The 11,790-nt window shown below is 46.7% G+C and overlaps 1 long non-coding RNA gene across 1 annotated transcript; it reads left to right on the forward strand.

The window, feature by feature from the left end:
• Positions 1–547: 547 nt before the first annotated feature.
• LOC111256666 lies at positions 548–1,436 on the forward strand. Its single transcript, XR_002676839.1, has 2 exons — positions 548–953; positions 1,102–1,436. It is a non-coding gene; the product is annotated as an uncharacterized LOC111256666 (long non-coding RNA).
• Positions 1,437–11,790: the final 10,354 nt, after the last annotated feature.

Below are 11,790 nucleotides of genomic sequence, written 5' to 3' on the forward strand. Positions count from 1 at the left end.
CTAAAAAGCTCGCCACTCCGTTGGGGAGAATCTTTAAGCCAAACAACTGGTGTTGACCAGTCTGTCTTTACGAGGTTCACGTCATTAAGGGAGCCTTATGATAATAATTTCTTATCTGGCTAGTAATTTGAAAATACTCTGTAGAAGGACATATCATTCTGGGCCAAGCGCTACTATCACAGGATCTAGCCGATTCAATCAACTCCACTTATAATCAAGAAAATCTTAGAAGAACCGGCTACCACTGATCAATCCGATCGCAGTTACAGGAAAATCTTAATAGAAAGAATCCCTAGATCATCGTCAAGGATTTCATCATATGAAGGAAAATGCTTTCGATCGAAATCCCATTGAATCCATCTTCGCGTGGTGTGAGCCATTGAAAGGACCTCACGAAATGTCAGTTTTTTCTTGTCCCTAACTGGCGTGCACTTATTCTGCTGTTGAAAGTGATTCTTCAACGTCAGCTTTTATTCGTTTCGGTGGGGTCAAATAAGTCCTCTTTATTCCCTCTGATCAGACCAGGCATCACGAGAGCATTATCCCTTCTGGCATACCATATTTGTTGAGAGATTCTTCTGTTGTTTTACACCTCATGGTTCTCCTTACCTTGGCCTCGCATTGTTACTTCTATAAAAGAATTGCCAGGCACCAGAACTCCCCACAAACCAAAATCATGGCTCAAAGAATAGGGCTTGTAGGATGGAAGCTAATAGTCTTTGATACTCACGGAGGTTGTAAATTTTCCCGGATGCTAGAACTCATGAAATAGACTAGGACACCCCTTCCCTTCACAGCTTCTTTCACATGGCACTCTGGCCATGATGCAAGAAGAAGTCTCGTGATGTCTTCATGGATGTCCGCCGAAAAGAAGATTTCCGATGGCGCTTCTTCCACTACCATCTCCGGTCGAGCCTCTTGAAAGCATCAAGTCAGAGAAGATCCAATCCCAGGTTTTCCATGCCTTTTCTTTCTCATGTATATCTAAGATCGATATCGGCTTTGTAACCATTGTAAGAATCGACTCTGGAATAAAAAATCTCCCTTGATCGAGTACCTTTGGATCTGTTACATGAATTTTATCATCGATATCTTCTTCAGGTGTCCCTCAGAGCTTGTTATACTTTGACGTCGATTTAAGAGCTCATTGTGTCCATTGTCCCCCAAGCTAGCGATACTGACGTCTCCAATCTCTTTCGACCAAGCCAATGTCCAAGTGCGCCATCAGTATTGAAGCATTGGTCAATGAAGATCATCAAAACATAATAAGCACTGATCAAATCCATCAAATATATATCTTTTTATTTTTTGTTCTGAAGGCGATATCCCAAAATATTGTCTATCTCATAAACGATGAATACAACCCTCAGCTTTTTGTAATCCTTATGAAAAAGCTCGCACGACAAAGCTTATTAATGTAACTTTTATGGACAATACTCTTTCTTTCGATTTATATTTTTTGCGCTAAAGGCGATATCAGTAGATGTCAGCTATCTAAGGTGATGAGTTGCTCATCGGCTTTTACATACTGTTAGCTCTGACTATTGCATATGAATATTACAATTTGACAAGTCAGCTGACAGACACATGTTTATCTATGCTTCCTCTCGACCCACCTAGAATAAGAAGCTTGCAGCATCCATGAATTCATCTTCATCCCAGACTTTTCCAGACAAGCAGCGCACTTTGTTAGACTCACAGAAAGGAACATCAGCTGCAACAATGATATCAATTTCATCGGTTGGCACGATTTCCACCATATCTCCGTCCCATTGAAGAAGAAGCTAATTCGTCGTGGACGAAATACAATAGTTTGCATGAATCCAATCTTGACCCAGAAGAAGATTGTATGAACCCTTGCCATCAATGATGAAAAAGGTAGTAAGTAAGATTTTGCTACCAATCATCAATTCGACATTCAGGACTCCTTTGGCTTCAAATCTCTTCCCTTCAAACTCTTTCAGGACCATGCTTGTCTTGATCAAATCTTCTAAAGTCTTGCCAAGTTTGCGGTAAGTAGCATATGGCATAATGTTGACAGCAGCATCACTATTGACCAACATCTTGGACATCGGCTGGCCATCAACATGTCCCTTCACATATAAGGGCTTCAAGTGTCGATGCTTTTCCACCTCTAGTTTCTCAAATACAGTTTGCTAGGCCGGCAGAACTAATTGTACAACCTCTTATTAATCGCTATGGTAGATCCCAAATTCAGTAGGTAATATAAAAACCAAATTGATTTCAGCTGATACCTCTTTGCCTTTGCCTGATTGCTTGATGCGGCACTCCTAGTGCTGCTCCTTGTAGCGTAAGCGTTGAACCCTCCTTCTCTGAGTCTTAGTCATGCCTTCTGGACACCAACATTTTCCAGGAATTAGCTTCTCTTGTTGCTTCATATGCTCCTTTCCGAACTTGTTAATGACCACGGATCTATGCCTTGGAGGATAACTTAGCCTATCATGCACATATTGCACCTCCTTTTCTTCATCAGATCCCTCAACTACCTGGCGGTGCCTTGAAGATTAATACCCCAAACATTCATGCACCAATTGGCATTGTCTTTTGAAATCACGATACTCTTGATACTATGAGCTGCACTCTGGGTAGTTAACAGCCGATGGTAGCCTTAGCTTTTGATTCCAACAGTACTAGAAGAAAAGACAGTTCAAGTGTGACTCGAACTTGCTTCTGTTGTCCTCCTCCATATCTTCATGATCCTCTCGTCTACGCTGGTACTTGTTGATCAGCATCTTGGAAGTCACCTTGGGTTTCCCAGCAGATCAACTGGATTCAGCTTCCCCAACTTCTTGAGCCTAGCTCACTTTCCTTTCGAATTCTTTAGCCGATGCTTGCACCCTTGGGTCTACTGCGCCAGATTTCTTTGCCCTTTTTGACGTGAGTAAAATTGACCGAGTTTCAATTTATCCCTTTTATCAACTGACGCAAGCTCCACCATGTTGACAGCTTCTTTGAGTCATCAACTTTGAGCCTTCCTTGCTCTATAGCTATCTGAATCTGCTGGCGGAAACTCTTGCGGTCATTAATATGGTGCGTAACATTATTATGGATCTTGCAGTACTTCCTCTTCTAGAGTTCTTTAGCCAATGAAATCTTGTGACCTGGAGGTAACTTGATCTGTCCTTCTTGCAACAATAGGTCAAGATCCTATCATCTTTGTTGATGTCGAAGTCATATGTTGTTGTACTGTTTTTGATCCACGAGCATGGGATTGGCTTCTTGCTCTTAACCCACTCCACAACACTAACTTCTCCATCAGCATCAAAGTCTTCATTGGATGAATCATATGTATTAAAGTCGGAGACCCCATGTTTGTTTCTACGTGAACTCAGGAATCGGCTCTCATGAACTAAAACCTTGTGCACCAGCTATGCTGGAATGTCAAAGTCTTGAGGAGCAAACTTTTCCTTAGTAGAGTCTAGCAGCCCTTGATATGTAACATCCCTAGTTTAAGAAAAACAGTTCAAAGGTTAACTAAAGCATTTAAGTACTCAAATCACTTAATCTTAAATTGCTGCTTATAATTTTCAAATTTCTTTAAACCTTTGAAAAGCACCAAAAGGGCAAATTGAAGTCAGTTGGGGCCAAACAAGAAATAAAATGTGAAAAACAAGAAAATTAGGTTGGGAAGGTAGAAAAACACCCAAAGTTCAAATCCCAACTTCTAAAAGCCTGTCAAATGCACCAAGTGTTGAAAAATGCCTCAAAAAACACTCAAAAGGGGTAGAAATGGAAAAATAGATTTTGTATAAGAACTCAACTTTTGGCCAATATGAAAGTTGTAGAACTTTTCAAAACAAACAACTTTTGTTATTTGCACATTTTCTAATTTTGAGTGGAAGGCTTTAAAATTTTAGTTCAAAATTCAGCAATTTTGGGGAAAATTCAAACTCTTTTCAAACTCTTTTCTACCAAAGTTTTAGCCTTTCTATCTTCCAAACAGGCTAGTTTTTTACCCATAAACCTTTGTAGAAGTTGTAGTCTATGGTTTGTTCATCAAGTTTTATTTTTAAAAATTTCAAAGTTCAAATTCAAAATTAGGAGAAAATCTGCCACAAACGCTCTGCCTTCGCGCGCCACTGTGTCGTCCCCATGTGCTAGCACGCGGTCACAACGCCCGGCTTGTCGTGCCATGCCACGCGGTGCCGTCCCACTCGCGCAGCCCTCCGGCCTATCGCCGCCGGCGATGGGACCTGACCTCCCCGGCGCTGCCCACTCCCCGCGTGCGCGATCCCTATCCTCTGGCACCGCATCCTTCGCGGCCAATCTCCCACAGTGCACCCACGCACGCCTGCACGAGCTCGCCACCACGTGACGCTATGCCACTAGCCTCTGCCGCCTGGCTACTCCTCGCCGGTTACACGATAGCATGTCTGCGCCTCCTAGCCAGTCCCTACGTGCAACAAGGAGGATGTTGCATGCCCCATATCTTGCTTTGCCACTCCTCACTGCCTGCCCACGCGCGCAGCCCTACCTTGGCCAACTGCCGCGCCGCTAGCTCTGCTCCGCTCTATCTGGGCGCCCCTCCGCCAGTCACCAGCCGCCTCCATGCGCCCGGTGGGCCCCAGCCACGCTAAAGCTCACCTCGCCCTCCTCGCACCCCTTTGCCCCTATAGAAGGGCACCGTGGCCGCTCATCAGCGTTTCACCATCGCCACTCCCCCGTGGAAGCTCTGTGTTGCTAAGCCGCACCCCTCTATCGAACTTCCCCTCCGGAGCCTCCCTAGCGCCCAGCAACCACTTGGGTGAGCCTCCTGTGCACCACTCCAACTTCTTGAGCCACTGCCTGCCTTGCTCCGCTGCCGTCGTCGCCGGAGAAGACCCTCTCCGTCGCGCCCGAGGCCTCGCCGTGAACCACCTCCATCGAGCCTCCTCCGCTCGAGCTTCTTTAAGCGCAAACACTCCCGGTGAGCTCCTGACCACGGCCATGCCGTCCCGTCACCCCCTTAGCACCGCCGCTCGCCGAATTTTGCGCCGGCAAGCCGCCGGCCAGCCAGGGACCCTTTTTCGAGTTCCCTTTTCTTTCTAGGGTCGGAACTGCAAAACCTAGTGACCTCGTTGTGAGGATTCAAAAGATCCAGGGATCCCTCCGCAAAACATTTTTCCTTTTCTATTTTGTTTTGGGTTTAAAATGGCTGAAACTTTGGAAAAGTGTAGGAATGTGTAGAAAAATGGTAGAAATGTGAAATCAATTTTGTTAGACTTCTGATGCACATGACTAACTAGGAAAAATACTTGCTTCTGTAAAATAAATTTTTTACCTTGATTAAATAAATGCATGTGGTTTAATGTACATTTTATATGAGAAAAAGTTATCATGCTCAATAAATCTTGGAAAAGTTGCAATAACCTCTATTAAGACTGGGGAAACCCTATAAAACTTTTAGACTCAGAATGTCTCTGGAACTTGAGTTAAAAAAATAGATCCCTAAAATCTTCCATTGGGTACTGTTTTAATTTTAATTAATTTTATAGAGGTCTAATGCATTCCAAAATTTTACAGTAGCTCATTGATGTGATTAGAAATCCTCTATAAAATTTCAGAACCATATTTTATTAGAAGCTACCAGAAACATTTATGGAAGTTAATGGCTAGTTAAATGAAAGAATAACAAATGTTAAATAGAAAGGGTAAGATGGTAATTAGTTAGTGTTGACACCAGATTTTGACACGAGTAAAATCAACGTTAGAAAAGGAAGAAATTAGAAGATGCGGCGAGACACAGGGGCGACGACTGGAAATCGGCCGATTAGTGCTACAATCGAGGATCGGCCGATTGGTGCTACAGTCGAGGATCGGCCGATCGACTTTTGGAGCTCCGCCTCGCCCAACCCCTGAGGCCTGGGATCGGATACGCCCGACCCTCCGAGGGGGGATCTCCGCCTCACCCGACTTCAGGTCCCAGGGTCGGCGTAGTCAGAGCCCCCAACATGTGGGTCCTAATCGGATGTACTTTGCCGATGAGGTGAATAGAAATCGGCCGATTAGGAGGCCGGAATAATTGGGCCGGTGTGGGCCTAAAGAGGATTATGAAGATAAGGAGGGAATCAGCTCATGTAGACCACGATAATCGACCTAGTACGAGTCGTACTTGTAAATATTTGTTTTCTGTTTAAATTTAGGGATAGAGTTCTGATCGGATAAGAAGTCGTTTGTAACAGGCTATAAATAGCCACCCTTGTAGATCTGTAATCATCATCAACTCAATACAACAAACTACTATTTCTTCGTACTTACTTTCAAGCCGGCGACTTCGTCAATACTTTTCTCTTTTTTCACGAGTCTGTACGGGTTGGCGGGGCTGCATCAACTTGACCTCCGGCCGATCTTGTAAGTTCTGCTTATCGAATAATTTCTAAGATTTAACTTCGGGCGTATCGCTATCGTTTCGTTTAGATTTGTTCATCAGTTATCGATATTTACTAGAATTCTAGGTTTTACCTGTCTTTCTGGTTTTATCACTAGTTACCCAGCTAGGAATCGGCAATCTCGGCTTCTCTTGTATTTCGTCATTAAACTATTGTATTTTATACATAGCCGATTAGATCTGTTCCTAGTGCTGCTACTGTAGCGTTGTTTAGATTACTTCAGTGGTTTTCTTTATCGACGTTGCTTGGTAATCGGTCGCATTATAGCCGATTTCCTCATTATAGCAAATCGGCCGTTTCGCTGATAAGCTTTCTCGAGATCGGAACCTTAGCCGATCGTAACCTCTGGGATTTGACACGTTTCTTTCCTTGCCAATCAACAGGTTAGATTGGCTGGCACGCCGCGCGAATCACACCAGGGCGATCACCCAAACAGGAGTTAAGCAGATTCTCCCGGGTCGTGTGTCCGATGCTGGGGATTCGGTTAGCCGATTTCTAGCGCCAACACACTTTTGGCACGCCCGGTGGGACCAATACAACCGCCACTATGTCGAAAGTGGCTGAAGTCTCGGAAGATAACGTCATCGAAGTGACAGAAGCAGACCTCAGGGATGACCAGAGGGAAGAATTGGAGAAGCAGATGGCATACTACGGGAAGGCATGTTTGCAATCCTTCAGTCGCACCTGGAGCGGAGAAACTATCAAAAAGACTCCGTTTCCAACTCCCCGCCAGATCACAATCACTGAGGACTCGGACAAGATGTCCGAGATGGTTCAACAATCTGTCTATCAAGCTTTCATCGATCAATCCCCGGTGATTTCTAATACGGTATACAATGCCGTCATCAGCTCCTTAGCTAGCGGCGTATCTCAAGGGTACCAGGGGCCGGCATATGCTCCACCAATTACGGCTTCGAACAAGAGTTATTCAAATGCACCTTATTCAGCTTCTCAGCTGACCCAAATTCCAGTTGGAGGTTCCGGCGCTTCCTCATCATCGATCCCTATGGGGTCTAATGGCGCGCAATATCTCTAGCCGTGTTCCATTCAGTTGTCCTCCGCGCAGTTCCCTCCTTTGAATCCAGCGCCTTGGGGGGCACCACCAGTGACGGCCGTCCAGGATCAACCGGCCAGCCACGGAAGTCCTCAACTCCAGGCATCTTTCCAGGCGGCCGTTAGGCCAATCATGCCACAGTATCAGCGTGTCACGCCAGAAATGAGCAGGGCGGCGGAAACAACAGAAGTACTTCGGGGCATTGTGCCGCTCATACTGTATGACGAAGCGGGCAGCTCATTCAGACATCCGACTCCGACTGCGCAGCCGGTTATGACACACCAAACACCGCACGCTTTTACTCAGCATCAATTCATCCCGCCGCCAGTATACCAGCATGTACCAGTTCCCCAGCCGACGGTACACCAGCAACAGCCAGACTGGACGGCGCGCATAGCAGAAGTGATTCAAGAGCAATTCGGTTTAAAACTGAAGGTGCAGACCTACACATACAAGACACCATACCCGCCTACATACGACTCGCTGCCATTTCCCCATCGGTATAAAATTTTCGATTTCACTAAATTTTCGGGGCTGGACGACACCTCAACTGTGGAACACGTGAACAGATTCATCATCCAATGCGGGGAGGCAGCGGCGCAGGATGCTCTACGGGTGCGCCTTTTCTCGTCATCCCTGTCTGGGTCAGCCTTTCAGTGGTTCACCATATTACCGCCCAACTCGATAATTACGTGGGCTGATTTGGAAAGGCAGTTTCACAAATACTTCTACGCCGGGATACATGAGATGAAGCTGTCCGATTTAACAAGCCTCAGGCAGAGAAGCGACGAGCCAATATCCTCATATGTACAGAGGTTCAGGGAAATCAGGAATAAGTGCTACTCCCTGGCCCTGACTGATGCACAATTGGCCGATATAGCCTTCCAAGGTCTCCTACCTCATATCAAAGAAAAATACGCCTTACAAGAGTTCGAGAGCTTAAGCCAAATCGTCCACCGATTGTCTGGTCAAGAAGTACACCCTTTCGATCCACGGAGGAACTTCCAGAAGAAGGTGGCATACTTAGAAGAGGCTGAAACCAAAGAAGACGCAGAGATTGGCCTTGCGGAATGGGTTAAAGGGAAGAAGCCGATATCGTGTCCGTTCGGAAAGAAGGAGCCGGAGACGTTCGGATTCGACACATCAAAGACCGATAAGATCTTCGACCTCCTCCTCCAGGAAGGACAGATCAAGCTCTCGCCATACCATACGATTCCATCTGCCGAGCAGCTGAAGAAGATGAAATATTGCAAGTGGCATAACGCTACCTCCCATGATACAAACGAATGTAAAATCTTCCGGCAGCAGATACAGTCGGCCATCGAGCAAGGCAGACTCAAATTTGAAGTTCCGACGAAACCGGCCAAGCCGATGAAGATCGACCAGCACCCCTTCCCTACCAACATGGTTGATACGGGGAGAAATTCGCTCCAAACCAAGGTACTAACGTCTGAATCGGCTAAGCAAAGCGGCGCCGTGGACCCCAGAAATCAAGCAACACCCGAAGACGTCAAGGGAAAACGACGGATGGAGGATGATGACGATGGAATGGGAGAACCACGTAAGCCCATTACTTCCCAATTTCTGCTCAATAAATATCGACGGCAACATGAACGCTCGAGATCCCGGGAAGAGGCAATGCGGCGACATGAAGATCACTGGCGATGTCCGTTCTTCATCCACTATTGGGAAAGCAACCTCAGGTTGCCATCGGCCGATAATTGCCCCGAGTGCAGCGGCCCATATCGTAACAATCGGCCATTCAGAAGGTCTCGCTCTAGAGATGGAAAACCAGAGCCGATCAGCAGGAACTGGCGCGACCAAGAAGACTGGCGCCCTCCAGTACGTGATCGGCTGGGGGGCAGAAGTGACCGATATGACCGGTCGGAAGGCAGGCGCGAGCGGAGTGATAGGCCAGGGGGCAGATTCGATCGACATGACCGGCTAGAAAACAAGGTTAGCGTCCATGATCGAATTGAAGAGATGGCCGATGCTCGGGTATCAGACGAGAGCCCTTTAGGATGCGAACCAGAATGGGAACGCGCCAGGCCACAGACCAAACCAGTAAACCCCAGGTGGTGCCCCGATGGATTGACCAAGTCTCAAAAAAGAAGAATCCAACGTCTCCGCCAGTGGGAATAGCAGGAAGAAGAACAACGGCATACGACGGGTGAGAAAAACGGCAGGTCTCAGGTCTGGCGCCCCAAAAGAGATGACAGGGGAGACAACGAATCGGCAGCCGATATCGGCATGGTTTTCATACTGCCGATGGAGTTCATGACTCCCGCCGACCGACAGAACATGTTGGCAATAGAAGAGCAGATGGCACAATTGGTTTTGGAACCAATGACAACCACCTTCGAGAAGCCCGAAGATGCCAAACGACAACACCTGAAGGCGTTGTTTCTTAAAGGGCATGTCAACGGCCGACCCATCACCAGATTACTGGTAGACGGAGGAGCTGCAGTTAACATCATGCCGTACGCCATGTTCCGGAAGCTAGGGAAGAGCAATGACGACCTGACCAGGACAGATATGATGCTCAAGGACTTCGAAGGCAACGTGTCCCCCGCTCGCGGCGCACTCTGCGTCGACCTCACCATCGGCAGTAAGACCCTTCCTACTACTTTCTTTATCATTAATGGCAAAGGGTCCTACAACATGCTACTCGGCCGAGACTGGATACATGCAAATTGCTGTATCCCGTCTACAATGCACCAATGCCTCGTGCAATGGGTCGGCGACAATATCGAGGTGGTCACCGCCGATTCCGCATACAGCGTCGCGGCAGCCGACATGCAGCAGTGGAGCTGCGAGAACGTCAAGTGCATATCCGGGAGAATATGGGACACTGATTTCTTGAAGGTGTCCGATTTTGGCCTACAACCGATCCGAGCAGTCGGCTCCGAAGACTCAGACTAAATGGATCAGTTCGCCCGAGAAGATGGGAAGCTGGGACACGGGTTCACGTTAGCCGATTCATTAGAAATGATAGACTTAGGCGATGGCACCAAACCGAGGCCGACATATATTAGCGCAAATTTGGATCCAGAATACAAATGTAGATTGACAAATTTATTAAGAGAATTTAAGGATTGCTTTGCTTGGGAATACCATGAGATGTCCGGATTAGACCGACCTATTGTCGAGCATCGGTTACCCATAAAGTCGGGATATCGGCCGTATCAACAGCCTGCACGGCGGTGTAATCCTAAAATCCTACCAGACATAAAAGCCGAAATAACGCGGCTAATCGAAGCGAAATTTATTCGGCAATGCCGTTATGCCGAGTGGATCTCCAACATTGTACCAGTATACAAGAAGAACGGAAAGCTACGCGTATGCGTCGATTTCAGGAACCTCAATCAGGCCACACCAATGGACGGATACCCCATGCCGACGGCCGATGTGCTGATAGATGCCGCCGCAGGACACAAGGTTATTAGTTTCATGGATGGAAACGCTGGGTATAATCAGATATTAATGGCCGAAGAGGACATATCCAAAACGGCCTTCAGATGCCCGGGTCACCTGGGTTTATTCGAGTGGGTGGTAATGACTTTCGGTTTGAAGAACGCCGGCGCTACGTATCAGAGAGCCATGAATTACATATTCCACAAACTTATCGGCATACTAGTACAAATCTATATCGACGACGTCGTAGTCAAATCAAAAGGACACCAGGAGCACCTGGCCGATTTGCGATAGGTACTGTAATGCACTAAGAAACATGGGCTGAAGATGAACCCAAATAAGTGTGCCTTCGGTGTATCCACCGAACAATTCCTTGGGTTCATGGTGCATGAGCGGGGAATAGAAATCAACCGGAGGACCATAGCGGCCATCAATAAAGTCGTGGCCCAGCAGAATAAAACTGAGTTGCAATCTCTAATTGGCAAGGTGAATTTCATCAAAAGATTCATATCTAATCTGTCTGGGTGTATCCAAGCCTTCACACCATTATTAAAGTTGAAGCCCGACCAGGAGTTCATATGGGGAGAAGAGCAACGCAAGGCATTAGAAGATATCAAGCAGTACTTGGTCTCACCACCAGTATTGGTCCCACCTCAAACTGGTAAGCCGTTTAAACAATATTTGTCAGCCGATGAACGAGCTATCGGGTCGGCTCTGGTCCAGGAGTTCGAGGGAAAGGAACGGGTAATTTATTATGTCAGTAGAAGACTTCTGGACGCCGAAACAAGGTATCCTCCAGTGGAGCAGTTGTGCCTATGCCTTTACTTCTCATGCACCAAACTCAGGCACTATTTGCTATCGGCAGAATGTGTGGTCGTATGCAAAGACGACATGGTAAAATACATGCTATCATTGCCGATTTTGAAAGGACGA

The sequence above is a fragment of the Setaria italica genome, chromosome III (assembly GCF_000263155.2).
Source record: "Setaria italica strain Yugu1 chromosome III, Setaria_italica_v2.0, whole genome shotgun sequence".
Taxonomy (NCBI): Eukaryota; Viridiplantae; Streptophyta; class Magnoliopsida; order Poales; family Poaceae; genus Setaria; species Setaria italica.